We start from the raw sequence: 27399 nt of genomic DNA, 5'->3' as shown, positions 1-27399 counted from the left end.
CCATGATTCAAATAACCAGCTTTAATTTGTGTCTGCTTTTGTGTTTTCAAGCCATAATCCTTTAAAAAAAAAAAAAAAAAAAAAGCTGTTTCTTATTGATTGCTTAATACCAGCCAAGTATTAATTTGTTTCTAAATCTAGACTACGCACTTTAAAAAAAAGTTATATGATTTAAGTATCCACGTAAATTGTGCTGTGTATATATATGCAATATGCATACCTATATACGCACACAAACACCTTTCATTTTCATTAAGTTTTACATCAAACCACGAACCATAATTTCCCTTTTTTACTGGATTTTTTTCTTCTTTTGACTTGTTCCAGTTGAATTTGGACGGGGTATACAACAACGGCTCTTTAAAAGATTTGTCTTTTAAAATGTACACATGAAATGCAAAAGGTTTATCTGAATATATTTTTGTATATAAATCCATTAGGTTTAAACTAAAGATCCATCTACCATATATCAAAACATTCTCATCTTTCAATAAATTTTTATTCCTATACAGTAGACAAAGAACATTCCAAACTACATAAGAAAATAAATCTTTCAGTTGCTTAACCTTGTATGAATGAAACCATGAATGGAATTCACTGAATAAACTATGGCAATACTATTTTGTCTGCAAATGTAGAATGAGTTACAGCTGATTTCACATTTCGACTAATTCTAAATCCAGGTGGTATACACACACTTTCCCACATTCAGCAGTTTGATTATTTTTAAGTACTGGAAGCAAAAAATAAAGTACTTGAAAAAAAATAATTTTCAGGCTTTAACACAAAGCATGTTTTTCCAGGCAACCAAACAGCAGTACAAAGTACTTTTCACTGAAATAAAAAAAAAATCCCACCACCACCACCTTAACAAAAATGCACTAATTTTCACTTACTTTTGAAAAATGTTCAGCTTCCAAGCTTCCCTGGAAAACAGCAGGTCGGTGGCATTACAACTTATGCACCCTCACATGGGAGGGGCAATACAGCCTTGTCTTATTTGTCACAAGCTTTTCTTATGTTGCTTTTATATTTTCATAACTGGGTGGTTGTTCGTCTTAAAGGAAAAAAACCCACACCACAGCCAGAAGAGGATAACTCTGAACTGCACAGTGCTCACGTTCGTTTTCAGCATGTGAGGTCAGCCAGAAAGCCCACAGGGCTGTCCTTTGAGCTGCAACAGACCAGAAGCGTTTTCTTTTTTTGTTTTGTTTTTAATTTTTGGCTACAAAGCTACGTACCTAAGCATTCATATAAGAAATCACACAACAAGAAATTTTTGAATATTTAGGATTGTTTTAATGCAAAAGTAGAGATCACCCTCTGAAGTGCTCTTAGTCCTGACACAACTGACACAGACATGGAGAAAAACTCCTGAAAAAACAGCTCCGAACAAGCATGACTGTAACTACAAACCCCATGATGTGGTTTGAAGAATGGCTGAAGGACTAAAATAGTTAGCTATGCTACATACCAACAAATACGTTCAGTACATTGCCACAGGGATTAGAATTTTGTCTGGCTGTATTAAGTATCTTATTAAATATAAAGATGGGAATAAAGTTCGCAATTACATTTTCAGAGAGTCTACGAAATGTGAAGCTACCATCAGAGACTACGAGCAAATATATTATGGCATGGAAAAAAAATATATATATCAGTTTCCACCTGGAAAAAAAAAGGCAGAATTCCACATATGCATTCTATGAGCAGTAATAGCTCAGAAAGAAGCAGAACCAAGAGAGATGATACAAATTAGAATTGCAATGAAATATATTATGAGTAAGAGAGACCACAGCACTTTAACTATCAAAGGAAATCTGAGCTACAAAAAGAAGGCTAAAGCAGTTTTGCCCAAGTACAGAGGAATAAAAATTGAATACTCAGAAGAAGTTTGGGATGTTTAAGGAAAGAATTTAAGACTAGAATTAGGGGGGACATTAGTGGTAGGGAAAGAAAAGGAGGAAAGAGTACGGATGTTCATTACAGGCCTCCAGGACGAGGTGATGGAGGTGACAAAACACTCCCAGATCAAACACCAGCATGCTCAGAAGCACAGACACCACACTCAGCAGGGGTTCAGTTAGATTGGCTTCCTGTTCATTAACAAAAATAATGAAATCAGGCGGCACCAGGCCATGGAGCACATCAATTAATAGGCCTGTGACAGAGCTCCCAAGAAGGGAAACTATCGTCAAGTGGCTTCCTACCAGCACAAGTTACTGGTGATACAGGCAGAGAAGTTTGTGCCAAGCAACTGTATGGATTTGGCACACAGGGAACTACTGTTCCAAGTGCCCACCAGACCCCTGAGGTCTCCTTTCAGGAACAGAAGCTGTGTGGCATTAAAAGCAAAATAAGGTCGAGTGGAAGAAAGTATTATGAGTGTGGAACAACCTCACGAAACCTACAAAATAACCCAGAAGTTGAGCAATTCCAGGCCTTCTCAAAGGGAGAGAGGAGCACAGCGTAAAAGTCAAGTGAGCCAATGCTTCATGGCCATTACAAGGCTAGGCTGGACCATTAATAAATGATGGAAGAAGAATTAAGAACTCAAGTAGCCTGCAACACTGATCCCCTTTTAAATCTACAAGGGAAAATAAAGGAAAAGCAGAACAATTAGAATTTAATTGCAACTTACAAAACACTACATATATATATACACACACACACACACACACTCAGCTGACAGAAGTATGAATAAAAGTTTTTTTCTGTGGTGCCAGGGATCTACAGTGAGAAACAAACACTCGAGTGTACAGAAATCAGAGTGATGACAGACAGAGACTGCCAGCAAGCACTCCTAATACACGCTACTGCAGCTCCACGCTTTTATCTGTATTAAAGTACAAATTGATAGCCATTACAAATGGGCATTAATAATTGCAGGTAAAAGCCTTAGACACACGTATCAGAACCACTCCATAACATAATTTATTCTAAGGAGTTGAGTCGGCGAAGACAAATTAGCAAACAAGCTTAATAAATACAGACAATAATTACGTTGAGACATGGCATAACGGGGACATATCTATAGATTAAAGACACATTTAGACCTCAAGTTCACTGAAGAAAACATACGGAAATTGTTGTTGTATCAGCAAATTTTACTTCTCCTAAAAGAATAGTTTCATCAAGATAGCAGAAACTAAACCGTAAGACTTCTGGAAGATGATTATCTTCTTTCCACCAGAAGCAATGAAGAGAGAAGGGGTTTTTAAGACATATACAAAGTCTAATGAAGCTGATCAATTTTTTTGAGAATTGCAGTTTGTTGATAACAAGCATACAGTAAATAAAACACTTGCATGTTAGTAAACCATTTGCCTGTATCAAATGACACTGTATCAAAATTATTTAAACAAGTTTCAATGGGATTTAAATGCTACCCATGAAAACAAACAAAGCAAACTGAAAAATCATAGTCTTTGAAAAATCAAAGTCTTTGAAAGTATCTATCAAGAATGCAGGAAGCCTTCTTACATATTTTCTTACTTTAAAATCTTAGTTAATGATGCACAACAGGAAGTAAAATGTGTGTTCTTGAAATCTGTGGAAGATACTAAATTTAGGAGATGTAAGCCCCAGTGAGGACAGAGAAAGTCAAGAAACAGGCAATTAAAAATAAGGTTCTCCTTGGAAAAGTGCAGCGAAGACATCCAACAGGAAAGTAATCTGAAAGAAATATTCAGTGGGAGTGACAAACTGAGAAGCCAAGAAATTCTTACAAAGTTTGCAGTGTGATCTGGTACCAGGAAAGATTAATGAAACCTCAGCTTCACATGCAAAAAAAAAGCCACATCAAGAAGGAGAGAAGCAACAGCAAAACATGGCCACTTTCGGCAGCAAACAATATAGAAAAATCACAGAAGTCTCTAGTATTAAAATGGATGCAAATAGTACTGGGAAGATACAGGTCTTATTCAGAATAGGACACCATAGTAGGTGGACACATTTAAAAAGAAAAAAATAGGCGTAAGTGTCTTAAAGCTTCCTTGTAACAACCTTTCTAAAGCCCCAATATTACAACCAGACCCAGGAGAGAGACTTAAATGACCATTTAAGAAGAGTTCGCTCACACAAATGAGATTAGTACCAGAAAGCTGAAAATGTGTTGACTGCTCTCCCGCAGGAGCTACTGCAGGCGTGCGGTGCACAACACCTCTGCCTGGACCGGGCACGACGTGAATATAAATAGGCCAAAGCAATTCCACACCAGGGCCAAACAACAAACCCGGGTAGCCTTCAAATTGGCTGAAGGTCATGAATTTCTCAGTGAAAGATTAAGTAAATATTTATTTTCTTCCAAGCACAACAAATTCCATAACAGGAACACATCGACTCTCAGGAAAGTAAGCCTGATCTGTCTGGTTCATGGAACCCGCAAGCAGCAAACAAAAAATAAATACCATACATCCACATTGAGATGAAATTCATTATTTTTTTTCTGATGTTTAAATTAATTGTTTTATCATTAAGATAAAACACATGTGCTTCTAGCTTTAGCAAAAGCTAGGAGCAGTAGCAGTGCGCTTCCCAGCGGGCGGCTGGCTTTGAAGTTCACCCATCACTGGGACGAAGAGGCTGAAAAAAAAATCAGCCACAAGACTTCCTCCTGCAGCATCAAGGATCCGTCCTCTCCGTTCAAAATCCTTATTATTTTCTGCACAGCTCAAGCACTAATACATACCAATAGACATGACTGCCAAAGAACTGTTCGAGAATGAGGAATACTGCCCTGCAATTTAGTTACCGGCTTCTCACAGCATGTTACCTACCTAGCTATAAACTTTACAGGGCAAGAACTCTGTTTTTTCTTTTGTTGCTGTAGCATAACAAGTTGAGTCAAGTTTTTAGAACAAAACTTTAGACTGTAAATGAAATCCAGACCATTTCATCTGCTGTGTTCACTTTGTTTTCCCATTCCTATCTACAGTGCTTGACAAGCCAGCCTGTGCAGAACCAGCTTGTCTCTCCACATTAATGAACATTTCATTAGCATACATTATTCAGAGAACAACATTTCAAGCATATTTAGAAACTGAGATTTTTAGAACTCTAGAGATAAATACTAATACCAGAACTTTTACATAACTTTGCTAAATGGTATTTACTGAACACTCCTAATGCAATATGGTAAGGGACCTACAATGCTTTGTTGCCATCAGTTTGGCACTAATGGTGCCCCAACCTACTGATCTTGAGCCTGGTGATTTTCTCTAATACAAGATGGTTTTCAGGTTACTTCTGCACAAGAGAAGATGAACGAAAATAAGCACAGCAACTCTGCCAGAAATATTCCAATTTCCACTGAGAAACTCGTTCTAAATATATTATTTTGAACCAAGGATTAGACTAAAGTTTTTGAAGTAAAAGGTATTTTCCCCTACCTACATGCCCAAAGTCTAAAATTTGCTGTTCTGCAATCATCAAAAAAGGGCAGAATTTTATATAAATCCAAACTTTGTAGTAACAGCTCCGAAGAACAGTAAATCTGTATGACTCCATTTATCATTTGTAGACCAAGGACATTAATTATATGATTCACAGTTTTCCAAGATTAATGTAAGGATGTACCAACCACATGTATTTCAAGTCCTCTGTTTTCTCCTGTCCTTTCTGCTCAATCATCACTTGCTCTGATAGTTTTTGTAAGGGTGACTGCAACTTAAGTTCTGCCTCGCACATCGCATTTTCACCATCACATCTCTCAAGGTTAAGCCTCAAGGTTTAAAAACATTTTTTCCCCTCTGAGATGACCTTCAGCAATTGCCCCAGTTCTGAGAAATGAATGAAGTGTTCCCAAAACAAAGCAAATTTTAGTAGTAAATTGTAGCTAAAAAGAACCTATGTGACCTGCTTTAGAGACAAAGACTGCTAAAAATACAGCTTGCTGGGCGAGACTTTTGGGCAGACTTTTGGGAACATGTTAATTGGGTAATTCCTCCCAGAGTAACAGTATACAAGATTCTTACTTGCTTACCATATAAAATATTTTCCTTAAATTTTAAAAGCCATCAAGCAAGGGTAGATGGACCTTTTGATACAGTAGTTAACACAGGATATAGGATTGGTTTTAAGAGAACTGACCTAACGTCCACAGAAGTCAACAGGAATCTTTGCACTGACTCAGCAGGAATCACAACAGATACCAATATTAATCTAAATATTAAAATCCATTACATTTATATCTCCAGATAAAAAGTCTGTCGAATAGTCTGCACAATCTGCCAGCTTCCCACAGAAAGGCTATATCCTCTAAATTTCACTTGCATAATATTCTAAGAAATGTACTTCGCTGATCTCAGAGGTGCACAAGATGCCCAGCCGCAGAGAAAGCTATGAGCAAGGCAGAATCAGCCCAGAAGCCCACCCAGCACCCTCAGTGTGTTACAGAGACGTTGAGAGGCTTAGAGGAAGAACTTCCAACGGAGCAGACCACCTACTTCTGTTTAACCATCATTCCTTGTCTTCAAAGATCTAAGAATTGCTTAAAAAAAAAAAAAAAAAAAAAAAAAGCTGAAACAGCATTCTGTTTCTTCTTCAAATGTTTTTACAGCTCCCAATACCCATAAATGCCTAGCCCTCTTATGAATTTTAAAAGCTGCTGCCCTCAACTGACCTCCCATGCAAACGCGTGCCCAGGTGTTCCAGCATGCACTGTAAAAAGGAGTTTCCTTTCACCCATCTTGAATTGACCGATTTTGAATTTTCACCTTTCTTTTCTGTCTCACAATGCAAGAACAGACTCCTGACCTAGATTTCCTAAATTATTTATTAGGTTCTAGAGTTATGCCCCTTCTGATTTGCCTTTTTCTGATGCAAAACAGTTCAGCTTCTCTTCATATAAAGTATTCCCAGCCACAGGTTATTATCGTCCACCATTCCTGGCATCTCTTAATTCCTTATGTAAAGCTCCCAAATAAAGTTCAAATAGAATTTTATTATTTACTTACAAAGTAACACTGGAGTTTGAGATCTGAAGAACTTCTGTTTCAACAGAAGTATTTTGACCAGTTCGAAGGTAAATCATATGATATTTTTGTTACTTTAAAAAATTGTGATATTGATTGAATTACCCCAAGTCAGTCTTCTGTGTCAATAATATCAAGAAGTTACCTAGGGAGCAGTTTCAGATAGATTAAATTGCTCCACGTGGCTTAAGACATTGCTTACATTGTTGTTTGCAACATGTATTTGCAGGCATTTGAAGCACTATAAATATTTTGCATCATGCTGTGAATGAGTCAAATGCTGTTTTCCAGGCAAAAATGAAGAAATACACAATCAGGCAGCATTTCACTTCCCGCAGTATTCTTTGCAGCAAATTATTACCATCTACAAGTTGGCATTAGCAACAGAGGTGATAACACGCAGCCATAAAACCCGTGTGTGACCACCGCAGCTCCACGGATATGGGAAAGGAGTACGTGTGATGGAGAAAGGGTGAGCGAGGACATCACCCCAGCTACGAGAAATGCAGGTCACAATAATCACAAGCTGGTGACCTCAAAGCGCTGGGGATGGGGGGGAGCTCCCTGGACCGAGCAGAGGAGGCCCTGCCCTGACACAGGCAGAGGCATGGTTGAGGGGCTGGAGCACACCTCGCTCCCCCTGTTCCCCCAGCAGTCACAGGAGGACAAGCGAACACGCATGGTCTGCACATCTCCAAGGACCTCCCTCACAGGCAAATAGCTTCTCTTTCCATCACAGAGGGCGAACATCCAGAGTTGTTCCCTGAGCACATGAAGTTGTCCATTGTGAGAGCTGCCAGGTATCTTTGCACCGGGGCTCCATGCCATGAGGACAAGCAGCCTTGAGGGTCACCCACAGGGTCTGGTTGTCCAGACAAAGCCCTCCTGGTGTCTCAGGTACACCAGGAGACTTCTGCTCCGAAGCATATGGTGCACAAAGGAGAATGGGTTCATCAGTCTGTTCCAACAAGACACAGCCTTGTCCCAACACTCTCCTCAAGGCCAACTCCTACTCTGGAGAAAAGACTGACTCCCAGCCAGGAGGGTTTGGGCCTCTCCCCAGCTCCCAGCTGTGGAGATCACCACCACAGGCCATGATCCACATGGGGTAACCTTGGGCACAACACCTCATGGAGATACAGCATGCCCACCAGCATGCCCCACCAATGCAAAGGGAGGAACACTTTTAACCATATCTTGTGGGAACTAAGGACAACGGGGCAAGAACAGACACACACAATGTCTCCTTGCATGACAGTCTGACAACTACCACAGGGCAAACTGACAACGAACTGAAGACAAAGCCCGTTTCTTCCATGCACCCCAGGACAAAAGGAACTAAAGACTGTTAAACGGATTTGGAGAACATCCAGAACGCCACAGTGATCCCAAAAGAACAAAGATTTCATCAGAAATCAGTTCGAATTTGCCCTCAACAAAGCGCAGGTAAAGGTTTGGATTTAATTGTTATTTCTGGCATTCTACCAAGGAATAAAATAAAAACAGCTATCAGGCAACATGGAAGAAATGACTGTATTGCAAATCATTCATCACAAGCCAGTTACCCAGACAAAGAAATAAGTCAACACAAATCCCAGGGAAAAATCAAGTTGAAGACCCAGGACTGATGCCTAAGCATGCCACAACTCCAGGCCACATCCACGGCAAAATTTAGTACTTGAAAGTCTGAGTCTACCGCAAACTATACCTCCAGAAGACAGCAGTGTCTCTGCTGTGGAGACAAATCTACAGCCACATTTTGTCAACCTGTGCTTGGTAATGGGCTAGCCTCCTCTACTGAGGAGTATGTGGTTACACACTCTTGACAAAGACCCTCCAACAGTTGGATTAAATATCCTTTCTCTAAAGGTATGGGGACATGGTACACCCTAAAGATATTTCTACCCAAAATGAGAGTCCAACACCTCACAACGGTGAGCTCAGCTCAGTTACGCAGTTTCTCAAGAGGATTCACGGACTCTCAGAACAACCACTCCGTCATACGCTTTTTTCTAAGCAAATCGTAGCTTTGCCATAAAATTAGTATTTTTATTTTCCAGCACCTTTGCAAGCATGATACATTGGCTGTGGGAGAAGTTTAGGGAGCAATTTCTGCTCAAAATAAGTCCTTAACAGTTGTCACAGTATGACCCATTCCTCTCACTGAATAGTTTAAATTTTGCATAGCTTTTGTGACTATAACCAAAATAATTAAAAAGTGAGCAAGGATACAAACACACTTCCATTGTGTAGCCTGTTTTACCTACCTTAATATCCACAACCCTAAAGCACACATCTAAGAGCTAAACAAAATGTGCTCTTTTTCTACGATCACCTTCTATCACCAGCCATGCCTATATTCATGCTGACATTTTCAAAATTCATCATAAAAGTTACATATGTTTCTCCCATAATAGAACATATTTCTCCATAAACTACGCATTAATTGAATTAATCCTTAAAGAAGTAAGATTAGAATTTCAAACAACATTTTAGTAAAGATTTAAAAAGCTAGGCCACTATAAAAAGAAGTTGAGGAAAATAAGTGAATTATTTAATAGCATCACTCCAGAAGGAGCTTTACTGCATAAACTTACTGAATAGAGAAGCTATTAATGATCCTCGGCCAGTTAGACACACCAAATTAGCACTGTTTTAAAAATGAATTGTAAAGATTTTTGGAAAAAAAAAATAAGTTTGTGTGAATCCAGAACACCATAAGAGTACTGAAAAGTAGGCCATAGATATGCCTATTTACACAGCCTTACAAAAACAGGGAAATTTTCTAGTCCTGAATAAAGTGCTACTGACCTGCCTGCACAAAAATGGGGAAAAAAATCTGCATGACATTTTACTGGCCTGTCGAGGAAAGAAAAATTATTTTGACATGCGGTGTTAGACAGAAGCAGCAGAGCAAATCTCTTTTGAAATACAAAAGGTAAAAAGATCTACCCAGACAGATGAAGATATTTACAGAGTGGTTGGAAATCATTAATATTGTACTAGGTTTTTAAAAGAAAATACATCTTCCCCCCCCCCATCAATCTTGAGTATTAGTTCTCTTAGATGAATTCAAACAAATCTTTATCTTCTACTGTTATTTCTCATAGATGTCTATAACATTCATAAGGTAACTCCTTTCAACTAAAAGCAGACCTTTTCATTTTATGAAGTGGCATTTTTTGTTTCTGATCCAATAAAATAAAGAGCATCAAAGATCATTGCTTCTTACAGCCTTTTGGAGGGTCGGATGTCAAAAGGAGACGCAAGACAATCTGTTTTGTGAACAAACTGGCACATTTGCAAACACTGCACTTTCGCACACAGTAATAATATTTTAAAATCCTGATCAGCATTTCATATACAAAAGCACTCGATCCAATAGAATAGAAAACAAAATTTCCACAAAAGCAGAAGACTCAGCTTTTGCTGCTCCCCAGGCAAGTAACATCTCAATGCCCTCACCCGCAGAACCTAACAAAGAAACTCTGCTCCAGCACTAATTCGCTCCACCTTTCCCTCTCTCCAGTTCCTGTTGGAACGCATCTTCTAACCCTCCTCTCAATGCAAAATCAAGTCAATGTCTATCTTCCTGCCAACTTGGTGCCCTCTTCACTCCAAATTATGCCTGGTAATGATGCTGCCCATCCACTTCTGACAGGTAACTCCATGGTGTTTCCTACCATGCTGGGAGGGATCTCCATACTTCCATTAGCAGCAGGCTGGTTTTGCAAGGGAGATGCCACCACTGCACAAGGGACTGCCTGTGCCTGTTTGGGCGCTGCTGCCATTTACCTGATGCTGGCATCGAGCCCTGTCTGAGCACCATTCATGTATGACCTGTTGGAGCTTGCTAAAAAAGATCTCTAAAAGAACAGCAGAATTGGATCGTTCCCTCAGTTTTCTGAGCTGGAGCCTTCCACAAGCTGCCTTAGCAATCACTGAAGCCAGTGTAAGGACGAGAAGACCACGCAGCTGGGAGACATGGAAGCTGTCTAATGGCTCACTGCTGGCAAAAACAACAGCGCCTCGCTGCGCAGCCCCAGCCCCTTGGGCATTCGCTGCACCTATGAACTGCTTTAATCCACTAACCAGCAGAAAGCTGTTCAGCTCTTCCCCTCCCCCTTCAGTTTTTTTTCTGCTGCTTCAGTGCAATGGTCCAACACCAAAATAGCATCAGTAAGCCACAACAACTGGGAACAGGAGTGGGAAAGCAGCATCTCCCCCATTTTTCCTTTTGGCTTTAGCCAGCTGCAGTTCATCTATTCACTGCTCAAGGAAGTTGCATGGATAAGGCTCAACTGCAGAGGGCATGCCCAATGTTAAGCAAACTGGTGACACAAAGTTCACTGTGTTCACAGCAAAGCACTGGACACGAACGTAAGAACAGACACACTGGGTCACATCAAAGCTCCTGCTAGCCCTAATGTCTCTAGCATATCCTGCAAGCAAACAGTGAGAGAAGAGCAAGAACAGGACAAGTATCTCTGCACTTCTCCAAGCACCTCCGTATCCTGCAATACTCCCAGCAGTAGGGACTTTCCTAGTCTGGTGTGATTTGTCTATTGAGTAGCCCCAACAAGATCTTTCCCAGGAGTTCCACAAGTTCACCATCCGCAGTGTGAAGAATCATCTCCTCCTGCAGGGGTCTGAACCCAGCTCCTACCAAGTTTACTTGACTTTTCCTTGCTCTTACGTTGGGAGATGAAAACAGTCAAGCTCTCTTCATGCCACCCGTGATTTCACAGACCTGTCACATCTTTCTTCAGCCAGCCCGCTCCAAGTCATTCATCACGTGGAGGCCATTACAGATCTCTGATGACCCGTGCTGCATTTCTCCATACTTCTAGCTGTACTATATTCTTCTGAGATGAAAGGAAGGGGAGATGAAACACTGTTTAATGTATGGACAAACCACAGATTTAGACATGGCATAATAGTGCTCTTTATCTTATTCTTCACTCTTCTCATAGCATTTCCTAAGATCCTAAGATTTGGTATGCTTTCTTTGATCGCTACTAAGCACAGAGCTGATGGTTTTATGGCTTCATCTATCAGTCTCACGATCCCACCCAGAGTGGTGACAGTCAACCTGAGTGCATCACTTTTTATGAAAAGTTCAGGCTGTTTCCTGCTTCCAGTGCAAATCTGCTGCACCTAGCGTAGATAAATGCAAGATATCATGCTCTCTACGCTATCCTTCTAATGCAGGATCAGGGACACAGGAAGCATTTAATGAATTATTTCAGTTAAAATCTGGAAGTTATGCGGCTCACTGAAAACAAGACAGCAATAGTAAAAAACAAACAAACAAAAAACAAACCTGCATTTGGGACAAAAAGCTGCTCAAGTGCTCAAGCGAGCACAGCGTGTAGGATAGGGCAGTCCTACTAATGGGGCAGCATGCAATAAGGAGTTCTTTGGGGCTTTGATCTTTTAGCTATTCAAAACCGCACAGAAGTTGAATGCAAGAGGTACAAGATCCCAAAGGATTCCGATTCCCACTTCTCTGCAGCAAGCTTCTGAAGTTCTCTTTTTATGACCACCTTCCACCAAAATAAATAAATCACTTCTAAGTAAAAAAATGTAAACCGAGGCATTTCCACTCAATCCCTTTCATGTTTTTCCGCCACCTCATCCAGAGTCACATGCTCAGTCCTGACCTTTCCAGATTCTCCTCTCTGCCTCACCACACTTATTCAGACTATCAAATTCATTTAGTGAAACTATCCTATCCTTTCACACTTGACTCTTTTCACAGACAAGCAGTTCATTTTCATGCAGACCCACTTTTAACTTCAAAAGGTTGCTTTGTATCTCAGCTTCTGATGTGCTGTCCCTCGTTTAAAACACTTTCAAATAAGGATTTGAAAAACATTGTAGCTGGGAACCCTCAGTGTCTTCCCCATCCCTCCTTAAAAAAGGAAAGGAATCCACTATTCAACCAAGCAGTGCATTCACACAGGGTTTCTTTAGCTTGACAGTAGGTCTCTTAGCTTGTCTGCACACAGTCAAGGTCACAGAGAGCGCTTGGAAAACCAAGCCCACAGCTGCCAGGTGGAGTTTATCTCCTGGAGCTACCTGCACAGTGACACCTGCCTTGATGCTGGACCTCCTCTGAAGTCGCTTGTTTCCAGTTAGCTATGCAGTTACAGCAAGGCAGCCCTTTCGAGGAGATCTAGCAGCATCAGCAAGAAGCAGGACAACCCAACGAACACCCAGCACCTTCCTGGGACAGCTGCACACCTCACCCAGAGCAAGAGGAGACAACCCGCGGGCAGAACGAGCATCCCCTCACTATGCCACTGGGCATCCCACACGTACAAAAAGCTCTGCAAAACTGAACACTTCAACTTATCTCACACACAGCCGAAAGGCTTTTCACCCGTTCAGAGTTGCCTCAGCAATCACCCAAAAAAAAAAAAAAAGAATTAACACGATTATATGCAAATCCATAAAGCAATTAGGTGGAAAGATACGGCGGAATGGCTGGAAAACTTACACCTGTTAAGCACACCTACAAAATATATTTGTGTCACAGCAAACTATTATGAAAACTAATGTAGTAGCTTTATTCATCAAAACATTTTTCACTTTGAGGCCACAAATACAGCAGAACATTTGTTCATAGCTCACTTCAGAATCACAGTTTAAGAATAATTTTCAACTTAAAATATTTATAACTCAGTAATTTCAGGGGGAAAAAAAAAAGCATACCGAGTAGAGTAGTACATTACATAAAACTTCTCATTAATTTCCTGGTGAAATACTTGAGTATCCAAAAACTGACTTAAGTTAATTTTGCACAATTTGGACACTCCAAAGTCAGAAATTCAGAGCTGGATCCTGTGTAGTCACTCACAAAACCTGTATGATGAAAACATACTATAATCATGCTGATTTATTGCCGGAATAGGAAAAAACGTACTAAGAGAATTTTTAAAACCACATTTTTATTCCAAGAGGGTTTTTTTTGTAAAGGCTTTTTCTCCCACAAAACTTACCAGCTGCATTTCTACAACAGCAGCCACAGCAACATACCCAGTAATGCACCAAACTAAGTCAGAATTATAGCCACTTTTCTCCTCATTTTGCTCAGATTTGGGCAAGGGTAGGATTTTTCCCCCCGAGTTGTAATATAATAGTTACTGCAGATCTTCAGAATAAGGGTAAGATCAAATTCTTTAGCATAAACACCTGTTCCCCTTCCCTTAAATCAAAATGGAAAATACAACAATTGAAAGAATCATTGTTTTTACATCAATTTTACTTTCTTACAGCAGGCATCTTACGTCAAAGCCATAGCAGTGAAAAAGTCAAACAATTTTCCAGCTGGCTGCAACACCCACTGATAAACAAAACTGGTCGAGATGAAATCATGTCTTTTGTATTAAAATACTGGTCAAGCTGCTGACAAGGAGACAAATGAGTTTTTAAACCATTAATACACGCTCATATAAAATTAAAAATGATCCTAGAGAAAGAAATTTGGCTAACGGTGATATGCTGCCTCTTCCAGTGCAATACTTCATTTTGATTTTTTGAGAAGTTATTAAAAAGGGAACATCTCCACTTGCTGGAATTCCATTTAATTCGTTATTGCAACGTACACTTAATGCAGGAGATTAGATTAGATTTTGACAAGTCTTTTTACACCTCTCAGGACAGCACTGCTATTTCTCCTCAGGCTAGTAGCTTCAGCTACCAGCTCACCTGCACGGCGTTGACAACCCGCAATTAACAATTTCCCCCCTGCCTCCATCCCCTCCCCTGGCTGGTGGCAGAGCCTGGTGGTCCCACACTCCCAGGGACCCGGCTCCATTTCGGCATCACCCAAGCCTTTGCCAGAGGAAGAGGCAGAACACAGGCTCCAAATGGAGGCCACTGCTAATGGAAGGTGGCTAGCAGGACTGCTGGCTGTCCAAATATTTAACAGCTCTCCGGGTCGGCTGGGTTAATCAAATATACTTGTGCATCCTGAGGGATTGCCCATTATTTGGGTTTTCTTCAAGTCCTTCCCTGACTTCAGGCTCTGAAGAAGTACTGAGCCCTGAGCAACTATTAATACGTGCATACAAAACGCGATGAAGTAGATGTCACTTCTCTACATTATCAGCTGAAAACATTGGGAAGTTCTTCCAAAAGAAGTATTTCTGCTGCATACGAATAACACGGCAACCCTTCTCAGCACACCCTGATGGGTGCTGGCAACACCAACGCCAGGTATCTGGGAACCCCAGTGATGCCAAAGGATGTAACCAGACCATAAGCAGGAATCTCACGCACATTGTTTCTCCCAGACTTAACCATTAAAAATTACCAGAAGCAGAGAGCACCGATGTGCACAGACATCGGTGATGCAAAGATGCTAGATGCAAAATGTTTTCGATGTATGACAACGGCAATGAAAATAAATTTAGGATTAAAACATAGCTTACTTTCACAGGTTTCTAATAGCATTTGTCTCCATTCAACAAGAATTTATGCACCATTTCAGCCTGATAAGAATTTAATTCTAGGTAATAAAGCTTTACAAATTGAATTCAAAGGGGAAAAAAAAGCAGCATTTCCCAATTATTTCCATAGCCCCACAACTAGAGGCTTCAACTCAGGAAACACGGAAAGCTGCCACCACAAAAGCAGAGCTGACATACGACCCCTGAATACAGTGGCACTAGCAGACAGCTATACTAAAATCAATACTAATTCTGCACGCTTCTGTTATGAAAATAAAGCTATGAAATTCCCCCATGCCCACCTGCCAAAGGGACGAAACTCAGACCAACTTTGTCGGAGAGGATTTTTAAAGTCTTTCTAAAGGCATGTAATGGATTCCAAGATTGAACGTGCACTGAATGTTCAGTGAACCAAATAATTTTAAATAGATTCCTCGAGGGAGTTTATTTTATATTTTTAAATCACTGAGACCTTGCAATGACAATCTGATTCAGAAGAAAAGAAAGGCCAGTGCTCGTGGGGGTGGGGTGCAGGGGGGGGGTCGGTTCTTTCAGGTTTTTTTTTTTGAAAGAGGAATAGTTGTGCCTACTGTAATTTCTTGCTACGGATTTTAGAAATGCCATAATCTCTACAAACCTTAAAAACTCACAAAATTTCTTCTGAAAATACACACTGAGCAGTTTTAAACTTCCTCCTCACAGAAGTACTACATCAGCAATTAGAGAAAGTTGGTCTGACAAAAACTTGCAAGAAATTACTGTCAGAACCAGGCAGCTCACCTCCTGCCTTCCTGCAGCCACAGCTGAAGGAGACAGACCGGGTTCCCAAAACCACCAGGCCCAGAGTTGAAACCCAAACGTAGCACAAATTAGGTCAGTTTGGGGATTTCAGATTAGCTTCCTTCCCGCCCCTGCACAAACCGATGCCCACCTTACAGCCACCACGGCCCCTTTGCAGTGACAGCAGCGTCAGCACGAGATGCAGGCGCTCCTTCCAAGGGGAAACGTTTCCAACTGTGCCCGAAGTACGCAGGAAAACAAGACGAGGAGCCTCAACTGCTGCTGCCGTTAGAATGACTTCAGCAGGATTAGGCAGGGAGCTATGGGGGAAAAGCCTCAGACAATGAGGCCTTTCATGCATCAGAAACAAAACCTAACGTTAATCACACCAGCGATTCAGTTTCCTCTCCTAATTCCTAATCAGACATCAACAAATAAAGCGAAACACTTATTCTTATTTTAATGCCATGAAATAAACACGAGTGAATGGGAGCGCTCAGGCCGCGCTGTACGAATTCCTTCGCCCCTCTGCCTCCCGATGAATGGGGAGCTGGTTGGGAAAGCAGCTCCTCCATGCAGCCTGGTCACCGAGGAGGCCAGAACAGAAGATTTGGAAGACTGCTGCATTAACGAGCAGGAGAAACTTCAAAGCCAAGAGACGAACTCAGTTGAAACCTTCAATACAAGGTTTCCTTCCTCCATACAAAAGAGACCTTGAACCACAGTCATTAGAAAAAACATCTGGCGCGCTGCTTTGATTTTCAACATTAGTCATTGGACAGAAACAAAACATCTTTTTTTTTGTTCCCAAAGCAGCAAATAATTGCAAATCCACTTCTACATATAACCTATCATTTATCACCTCATCAGCGACTGCTTGAGTCTGATGGAATTAAATACTCAAGTCAGGCAGTTTTTGTTAAAAGCAATAATTACATTGTTACTAGAATATACAATTAGGTAATAAAAAACAAAAACAAATCTGCCTAGCAATATTTTTTATGCACTCTCACAGAAATATTACCAGACTGGAAACAGGGAACATTATAATAATAAAAAAATCCACTTCCACCGAAGTATAGCTACTTCTAATTTAAAACTTCACCCACAGGCAAAAATACATAAATGATTAGCATTATAGTGTTTATTTTAATTACACTGTGCAACAAGAATCCAAGAGGCTGTTAACTCACTTCAGATGCAAAGAAAGCCAATATCTGAGCGCTCATCCTCCCTTTATAACCTACACATTGTGCCGGCCCACCCCACCATCTAAACTCCCAAACACAATGTCTGCATTTCTCCTAACATCCAGAACTAACACACAAGAGAGGTATAGCTCCAAGAAAAAAAAGAAAAGAAAAAAAACATGAGGTCAGCAAATCCCTCACCTGTTCTTTGCAGACAACATTTAAGAGCATCAAAAATTCACTAGTCTTCCAAGCACTACTCTTCAAAGTTTAATAAGAAAAAATACATATCTTTAATTCAAACTTACATTTACAAATACTTCCCAGCAACATGACTGCTATGCAACGTGTTCTTTAATGCTGCACAACCCATGGTGCCTACCCTGCACACCTGATGATATGAGCAAACAAAACACAGCTCACGGCTTCCAGCATACAAAAGGCATTTTCCTCGCCACAGCCAATCTGTTGAGCCCAGTAATTCTGTACAAGTCCTTTTACAATAAGCATTTGCCCATCTATCTAGATGGTTTTGGCCAATGAAGAAGCTTTTGATCGCTCTTCAGAAGAAAAGGCTTGAAGTTGAGTATCTTCTAAGATTGTATGACACCAGCGTGGGGGGATCACTGGAGGAGCCTGACAACTTGTTGCCACAATCCTTCCGAACTCCTCGTTATCATCATTAATTACACTCCTTATTTCTTACACAGACATAAGCAGAAGATTGTCACCGAGTTATTACAGCAGCACACTTTATTATTATGTTGCTCACAAAGTAAAAGCTCCAGGTAAGAAACATAGCAAGAGCCGAGCACAATTATCAGCAGTAACAGCTTGCTCCCATAAAGCTGCTCGAGTTTTATCACGGAGGCACACGTGTTACACTTCGGTGCATTCCTCCCGCACAGGTGAGAAGCTCTCCTTGCAGCCACGGCCTCCGCAGACCCAAAGAACCAGGGAAGTGAGCAGCAAATGAGAGAAACCAGGAGTAAAGCGTGCATTTAGCTGCCAGGAGGCGTGCATCTCTGTGCAAGGGATGGGACCTGCCTGCTCTACGCAGGGGCTGTGAGAACCCACCCAGATCTCCTCCAAAATCCAACCAGGGACAGCAAAAAGCTCACCACGCACCAACCAAGAGAAGAGCTGAGATATGTCTGCAGCACTGGCTTCCATGAGCTCTCCCTGCACTGACCTATTGGGTGAAGAAGTGGGATCCTGCACCTACAGACAGACTTCAGAAAATGAGGTTAATGAAGTGCTATTCTAAAACACCTTCCCTGTATGAGTACTCAACAGGTACTCATATGAGAGTTTTACCAGCTCTGAAGATGTAGCTGGACCCAGGGAAAATTCAAACCACCAGGAGAGCAAAACTTTTCACAACAGACTTCAATCTTGCAAGTGTTTGTGGAGACAATACTTTCTTGCAAAAGCTTAGAATTCTACCTTAATGTCAAGAGGCAGAATTAAAGCAGTAACCCTGCAATCTGCTGAAATATTTGTCTCCCTGGGTGTCACTCTTCAGGTCTGTGTTTTATTAACAGAAGCTACCCTTGAGCAAGGCTGCAACGAGGAGAGGGAGTCGGTATCTAGATCATGCCTTCAAAAATGCATACTTCAAGATCAGGTTAAATAAGATTTTATGAGGATGTTTTTCACCACATAATAATGCATAGATTAGAATGCATAAGACTGTAAAGGAATTTTGTCTGCGCTCAAGAACAGTCAACAAAACCAATGAGAATATATATCATGAAATTATTTCCACACCTACTAGTTCATAGGCTTAAGAGGCTAATTTTCATTGTTTATTTCAATTGTTTTGTATTTCACTTAACTCTGACATAGAAAAATGTATTATTGGATTTCGCACGTATCTTCTAGTCAATTTGTATCATTTTGCAAATTCTGTATTACAAGTAGTTAAAACACAATGGAGAGTGCATTCATAAATTACAGGGTTTTTGTTAAGAAAAGGGAATTACTATCGATTCTGCAACAACTAAACCTTTGATCAAATTCGATGCAACAAATGCTACCAAGATACAAACAAACATAACTACCTCATATGTGGAAAAAAAAAACATGTCATAAAGACTACAACTTCATCTAAAAGAGGCCTTTTTTTTTTCTTCCTTCCTCCCCATCTTGTGTCTTCAAGGCACATGACACCTCAAGGCCTTTTCCAGGTGTCCAAAAGGACCAAGGGTCCTCCTGAACCACTTCCGTGCTTCTTCTTCAGGATAACAGATCAGAAGCACAACACCTGCCTGATAAAACAATTACATTTTTTATATAGACGCCATAACATCCAAACACTAGACTAGCCTTTCATACTTCTCGTATCTAATTTACCTTCCCAATTAACGGGCCCATGACAATAGATCTAGGCTGATGCGGATGACCTAACCTGTTGCTAGAACAACTACCAGAAGAGCTATCAAACAATAATCCCAATTCCAGCCCTACTCACAAAACCCTCTAGGAAAGTAATGGCTTTTCCAAAACACTGCAAGACCTAAGTTTGTGAGGAAATTTAACTGAAGAATTGAGTACCATCTCATGAATAACTTCCTGCTCCTGCAGAGAGAGGAGTTATTACAAAGCTTAAGTGCCCGGCTGACTTCAGCAGTTGGGATGACACACGAAGAAAGAATCCATACACTGGAGGGATAAAAAAGCAACTACGCTATGTGGGTCCCATAAAATAGAACAGATGTTATCCTTTGCATACACACACGCGACTCAGTATCTAACGCTCCATTTGCAGGGGGAAAAAATAAGGAAAAGAGGCTGATTAACCCAAGAGATAATTCCTCTCCACAGTCAAATGCATGCATGCTTTGTTTAATTATAAGCAATGACAGGATTTCTAGTGCTGCTTTTGAGAAAGCGATACCACATGACCAGTCTTCGCGTTTTTTCTCTGTTCAATTTCATCTGACAACTCCTAACTATAAACTTCGTGTGCCAACCTAAATAATTCCTCTCTCTCTCAGTAAGGCTGCATGGAAGTACTTACCCACTTGCCAGCTGCAGCTGAAATTTTGTGCCAAGAAATAAACGTCTTTGGGCAGGTTGTAAACTGGAAGCTTCTATTCCTGCTGAAGGGCAAGAGTGAGAGCAGGACGACCCCATCCTTTCCCAGATTAATGGCATTTCCATATTTCAGCCACAGAGCAGACTGCATTCAATAAAAGCATCCAGACAAAGCTACTCCCTCCTAGTGCTCAGCTGAGGTATTGGGAGAAGCTTTATCAATTTTGCTCTCAGCCAGACTTTTTATGTACATTGCTTCCACCCTCTGCTCCAGAACTTCTCTCTGCATGTTTGACCTCTTGAAAAGTTCTCAGATAATGGACTCCTTGAAGGAGCATGACATTATTCACCATTTTTTTCAGACAGGCACAGATGTGCACACACACCAGGTGCACCCTAACAGTGAGTGCTCCAGCTTCCCTTGCTTAGCCTCCTTTCAGAGCCCAAGGGGCCTTCAACCCTCCTACAGGAAGGAAAGGCACTCGCAGGCACTGGTGACCACAGCCCTCGTGAGCAATACACACTGAAGACCAAGGACACATCTTCCACCTCCCCCAGGGCTAATAAAGACAAACTGCAGAGAGAGCAGAAGGAACGTGCTCTGGGGCAGAATGGCTCATGGCTCTATCAGAAATTAAGAGGTTGTGAAGAGTTTAACGTCTTCCATTCAAGGCTGGAGCAGCCATGGGGTTCTCCAGCCTTGCAGGGCTGTTTTGCCCGGCACCCTGGGATGTGCAGAACCACCAGCCAGGCACCACAGCACCAGCACCCACGCGCTGGGCTTCCACAAGGGCACCACCACCATTTGCTGCCTCCCTGTCCTTCTCCAGGCCCTCAGAAGCCTCCCAGCTGCAGGACTTCACTGCCTGACTACACACCCTGCATTTTGTAGGGCTCCCCAAAGCTCTAGTAATAAATCACAATCACAGAAACAAAGTCACAGGCACGCGTTGCTCCAGCGGAAAGCAGTCTTTTCCTCCTCACTCCACAATCCTTGGCCCCCTTCCCATGCTGAACATCAACCTATTTCTTTTTGGTAGTGACCTGAATTTTTACCAAAACCCTGAAATGCCAGTTACAAGATCAACTAAGAGAAATACGTAAAGATGAACACCTACACCAGTAAAACCCAAATACCCTCTCCTACAGAAAACAAAAATAAAACAAATGTTAGTAAACGCACACAAGCAAACCATAAGGTATATTAAAAGACGTCTCAAGACACGCGTGGCACCATGAACTTGGTTTAATACACACAGTGTATGCATACAGCATGCCTCCACCATCTTCACAAACACAGCCAAGTAGTGCTTGTTCCCTTTGCTCGTTAAAGCTCTACAACTGGTGCCTCCTGTATGCCCACATGTACCATTTCATTAAGCTCACTTGACATTAGATGAAGAAAGAGTACAAGAAAATTGCATATTCCCTGCCTAAAGTAAACTTGTCATTTAAACCTTGCGTATAGATAGAATTTGATACAGCACTGGCGCAGTGAGTCATTCTTCAGTTTTAGAGTTTGTACGACAGTATTCTTACATATGTTTTGCAATACTTTCCAGTTAGCTACCACCCTGTGTAATTATAAGTTTTTACTGGAAAGGAAGCATACATTTTGGATTTGAGCACAGCGCTATCGTCTGTAGAAATGCAGCTCGCTTTTAAGACCAGATTTTGAGCAAAAGTAACTGCATGTGAGGAGCCCTCACAAACTGCATTAAAGGTTAAAGTTAAGGCACTTCTTCTAAAGAGAAGTAAGCAATGATGGTGTGCATCGCAAATATTTTTCAACAAGCTCCTCCAAACAGTACACACAAGCCACTCACGTGCCAGGCTTCTTCAAAAGCTGTTTCTTCACTACACAAGTTAAAACTGCATTCATTCAAGGCTCTATATAAATTAACCAATATCTATTACAAGTGCTTTACTTGAGAACGTGTTACTTTACACCTTCCTGTAGTGCAGTGAGATAATCCATGAAAAATCTTCCCCGCCGTGTTAGTTTCACCTTTTGTTTTTAGCTTGCGTAACAGACGAGTCATTTAAATCAACCCTGGCTTCTAAGAGGCACTGAAGAAAAAAAAAAAAAAAAAGGTACGTAGAACTGAAATGGAAAGGCTTGTCCCATTTAATACTACTAACAAGATCAGCTCCAACTCCTGCCTAGTGGCACTCAGCTCACTCTAATGCTTTACAGGGAAGTTTATGACTCTACAGGAGGCATCGGTCCCAACTTTCACGTGCACACAGCTACACGTTTACTACTCTGGTAGACCTCTTCAGTTATTTTATCTTTGATTCTGTTTTCTTCTTTTAAGCTGGTTATTATTAATCCTTTCTGCTATCTAAACTCAAATCAAATGGATCCGCTGAATTGTAGATCTCCCTCTGATGTGATGAAAAAAATGAAGAGCAGAAGTACCTCTGGACAATGAAAGGTAGCTGGTTAAGATTCAAGTACGTGCAGCAACAACTGTTTTTTTCCCCCTCCAAAATGCATATACTGCGACCTACAAGAAACATTTTCTGCTTAAAAGTAATACTTAAATGGAGATCTATGGCTGAACGTTATCACAAGGATTGCACTTACTTGACAGTCTGCTATTAGCCAACTCCATTATCGCTATTTGCAGTTTTTAAATGTACAGATTCAGAAGTAACTGTACAAAGCCTCCATTACAAGTGGATTTATGGAAAGCCACAGCAATAATCATCCTCATTAAGCATATCTTCCCACAGCCCTGCATTATGTGGACACAAAGAGGAAAACATTTCTTCTCTGTTACCCACAAGCTTAGATCTTTCTCCTTATAATCACAAGCTTTGACTGTCTTCTCTGCTTTTGCCAATGACAGTTAGCTAATGTTCCCAAAAGCAGGACTTAGTCTGAAGAAAAATTAAAAATACCTGCATAGCTCTCAGCCCACAGCCAGATACAGACACAGGGTGGAAGGTTTCTACTTGGATTTTCTGGACACCGACATTTTCATTGCCAACATGTGTGACAATAAAACATTATCTATGGCTTCTAGTATTTTGCTAACAGCCCCAACCAGTATTTATTTCTCCAAGATATACTTACAGACACGCACATGCAAAAAAAAGGGCAGATGGCAATATTTGTAACTAAGCTGAATTATAAAAAAATCTCTTGAGCTGAAGCAACGCGTTAACTCTTTGGCCACAAACTGCTTTAACCCCTTCGCGCCTGCAGTCACGCCGCATCCTATTTCAATGAGCAGGACACGTGCCAGTGACGTATGCGAAGAAACGTGCACGTTAAGATGGTGGGCTCACGGCACAACCTGAGAAGTTCGATATTTGCACACCACGTGTGTGTGTGTTCCCCCCCAGGCCCCAAACGGGCCGTTTTGCTGTGCATATTTTACTTCTTGCTCACGAAGGGCAGGCTGCTGGTCATGCACTTCAACGTGCGTCCTCAGCCCCACGGCAGAAATAATAAAGCCAGGACTAAAGTACACTTGCTCCCTCCATAAAACTCTTGTTGTGAGCCGAGCATTTCCTGCATTACTGTATGGAGAGCAGCCTGCTCTCCATAAAAAAAAAAAAAAAAAAAAAAAAAGCAAAGGGAAAGCTGCTTCTAAAGCCACACAGGCAGCCTAGGAACAACCGTGCAGTAACCAGACAGAGATAAAGTCATTTGCATCCGAGGACCTTTGTAATCTCAAATTAAATTTGTCGTTTCTCTTAACATTTACTTTGAAAAATGAACAAAGGTGGTTATACAAGCAGGATGAGGAAACTGTATTTGCTCACCACCCCTGCTCAAGTTAGCCGCCGTCAGGGACCTCTAAACCAGCCATCGCTCGGCGTAACTTACAGCCGGCGCTCCGGCTACCCTTCGCCCTCAGCCTCGATCACGTTTTACAGCTCAATCCCGCGCTCGATGCCAGAACCTTGCCACCGGACCCTGACACGGCAACTCCACCCGGCGACACCCCCAGGGCCACCCAGGGCCCCCAGCCCCGCGCCGCTCCCGCAGCTGCCCCAGTCAGTCTGCCGGGAGCAGGAGCACATCCCTGCGGGCGCGGAGCTCCGCGGCAACAGATCTTTGTCTGCGGGCACGGCGAGCCTCCCTCCCACCGGCTGGACCCCGTGCCGGGCTCCCGAGGCTCCTCCAGGTGGGTGTGCGGCGGAGTTTCCCCACACACACACACACACACGGCGCTGCCGCCGCCCGGCCCAACAGGTTGCGGGGCCCGGCTGCAGCCCCCGGGGGAGCGGAGGGGCCGCGGGGAGGGGGGGTAGCACTAAGGTTGGGCCCCCCCCAGCCTCATTTTGGGGTCCGCACGGCGGAGCCCCCCCGCCCGCCCCCCGCCCGGGCCCCTTTGTTCTCGCCACCCGGGCGCTCCCCCCGGCGGCCGCTCGCCCCCCCCGCCCCGGGGCCACGAGGAGCCCCCCCCGGTGCCCCCCGCTTCAGCGCCCTCCCTCCTCCGAGCGCAAAACGGCAACCGGGGAAACGCCGCCGAGCCCCCCCCGGCAGCCCCCCTCCGCTCACGGCCCCGGGACACCCCCGGGGGGCTCCCACCGGGACACCGAGCCCCACGTCCCCGTCCCCCCCCCCAGCCCCGGCAGGTGCCCCGCGGAACCGGGCTGCCCCCTCCGTACCCAGCGGGCGGGGAAAAAGGGGTTTGGGGGGGGTCCGGTACCGCCCGGTGCCCCCCCCCCCGGGGGCAGCCCCGCCGCTCGGGGGTGCCGGGGCGCGGGGCTCAACAGGCGGCAGAGTTTCGGGAGGGTTACACGGGGCTGGGGGGGGCTGCAGGGGAAAAGCGCCGCGGCCGAGCCACTTACCGGGGCTCCGGGGCTCCGCCGCCCGCATGCTGCCTCCCAGAAGCCGCCCGCTCCCCGCCGGCCCCGCTCCGCTCCCCGCTCCGCTCCCTCCTCCGCCGCCGAGCAGCGGGACCGCGCTCCGTGCGCGCCGCCGCCGCCAGCCCGCCCCCACCGGGGCCGCGCACCGCGCACCGCGCCCGCCCCGCCGCCGCCGCGCCCGCCCCGCCGCCAGCCCCAGCCCCAGCCCCAGCCCCGCCACCGGCACCGGCAGCACCGCCACCTGCCGCCCGCCGCCTCACCTGAGCCGGGGCCCCGCTGCCGCGCTCGGCCCCGCGGCCAGGCGAGAGGCGCTGCTCCCGGCCGGCCCCGCTCCCCTCACGGCCTGCACCGCGCCGCCGCCTCCTCCTCGTCCTCGTCCTCCTCCTCCTCCTCCTCGTCCCCGCCCGCCCGCCGAGTCGGCCCCGCAGCCGGCGGGCACGGCACGGCACGGCCCGCCCCGGCCAGGTGTGGGCGGGGGCGGCGGGGCGGGGACGGGCACGGGGAGGGAGCGGCCGCGGCCCGGGGCTGGCGCCTCAGGAAGGAGCCGGGGGGGGCCCGGGCCGGGCAGGGGGAGCGAGGGGGGACCGAGGGGGGGTCCGGGGGCGGGCGGCGATGGCTCGGGGCCGGCTCCGAGGGGAGCAGCGCGGCCCCGGGCGGCCGCCGCTGCCCTCTGTGGGCGGCGGGGAGCAGCGGCCACCGGGCCCCTCTGTGCCCCCCGCTCCCCCCTTCCAGCCCCGCACCCCCGGCAGGTGAACGCCGGCCCGAGACCTGTTGCGATTTGGGTTCATTTCGGCCGCGTTTCGTTCAGCAGCCGGCACTTGGGAATTGTTTCAGCCCGCCCGCTCGCAGCGCGCTTCCCTTGGCCACCCTCGTTGCCCGTGGCCCTTGATTTATTTATTTTTTTTTTTTTTTTTGATTCCCACCTCACTCCCCCAGCCTGGTGGAGCTGAGGCAGGCATCGTGCGGCCTGCTCAGAGGGCTGGAGGGCTGATCGCTGGGTGTTTGGTGCTCTGTGGCTCGTCACCCAACCCTCCCTGGGTGCTGGTGTTGCACCAGAGCAGGCACTATCACCAGAGTAGGTACAGTATCACCACAGCAGGCACTATCCCCGCCCGGCTCCTGGCTCGGCATTTTCACCCTGCCGCTGCCGCTCTCCTCCGCACGCTGCACTTGGACGGCTCAGGCGTTTCCCACGGCATGTTAATTTTTTCCCTCTGTGGTCTCCAGGATTCCTTCCCATGCCTGGCAGCTGTGTTTCTCCGGGATGTTTCGCCCTTGTCCTCTCACCCAGGGTGGTGCCAGGAGCCGAGGAGCTGCTCACGGAGTTAGCGCGGCTCCTCCTGCACCCTGGCGTTGTCCCCTTGTCCTCAGAGGAGCACAGGGCTTCAGGTTCCTGACAATGACACCACGAGTTCAGGGCGGCATGCATCACTCCACTCTGCCCTAAACCCAGCACCCACAGCCAGCCTTGCACCTCTGCCTCACGGCGAGCAGCCCTGACACAGAAAGCCTTTGGTTCTGAGGCACTTCCCTCCCTGCTCGGCATCCAAACGTTGCTGCAGAACGGCCCTTCTGTGCATGCCACCGCGAGGCCGCGGAGCTTAGAGTAAGTGTTGCTGGCACGGCGCCATGCAGCACTGCCAAAGTGCCCATGGGTTCGGCTCTGTATTAAAATCTGGATGTGCTTCAGGATGCTTCAGAGCACAAGACCACGGGGAAGCTGGGAGATCCTCGCTGCCGAGCGGTTCACAGAGCTGCAAGTGGGAATCCAGACCCTCAGCTCCCACCGCAGCCCTGTCAGCGAGGGGGTCACGTCAGCCCAGCCCCTCTCCGTTTGAGGTGGAAGCAACAGGCTTTTGAAGTTTGCATGAAAAATAGAAGGTTTGGGGTTTAATGCTCCTTCGCTAATCTTGTCAGATGCCTAGCAGCTTATGAGAGGAGACACTGAAAAGTTGATCTAATTTGTGGGATAGATATAGATACTTTTGGACAGGTTCCTAATGCAGGTTCCTAAGCACATTTACAAATCTAGATTCATGTGACTGACACAGAGCTGCCTCATAAACTTTTGGTGCCCTGGAGCTTCTAGCCAAGACTTGCAAGTAAATGATTGTCCCATGGGTGTAAGCT

The 27399-nt window shown here is 44.4% G+C and overlaps 1 protein-coding gene across 9 annotated transcripts in view; it reads right to left on the bottom strand.

Annotated features, from left to right (window-relative positions):
- Nucleotides 1-25673, bottom strand: part of PTPRF (protein tyrosine phosphatase receptor type F) — a 364428-nt gene extending 338755 nt beyond the window's left edge. For 7 of the 9 annotated variants that reach the window (XM_082766649.1, XM_082766656.1, XM_082766654.1 and 4 more), the window contains exon 1: nt 25252-25329. The gene's annotated coding sequence lies outside the window, so the exon portion shown is untranslated. Of the gene's footprint in view, nt 1-25251; nt 25330-25529 lie in introns of those variants that run through there. The other 2 variants (XM_082766651.1, XM_082766653.1) reach the window with 1 other exon arrangement.
- Between the last annotated feature and the right edge of the window lie 1726 nt (nt 25674-27399).

The sequence above is a fragment of the Aythya marila genome, assembly GCF_965140915.1.
Source record: "Aythya marila genome assembly, chromosome: 8".
Taxonomy (NCBI): domain Eukaryota; kingdom Metazoa; phylum Chordata; class Aves; order Anseriformes; family Anatidae; genus Aythya; species Aythya marila.
Note: the sequence above shows the minus strand (reverse complement) of the source record. Positions and strands in the feature narration are given on the sequence as shown.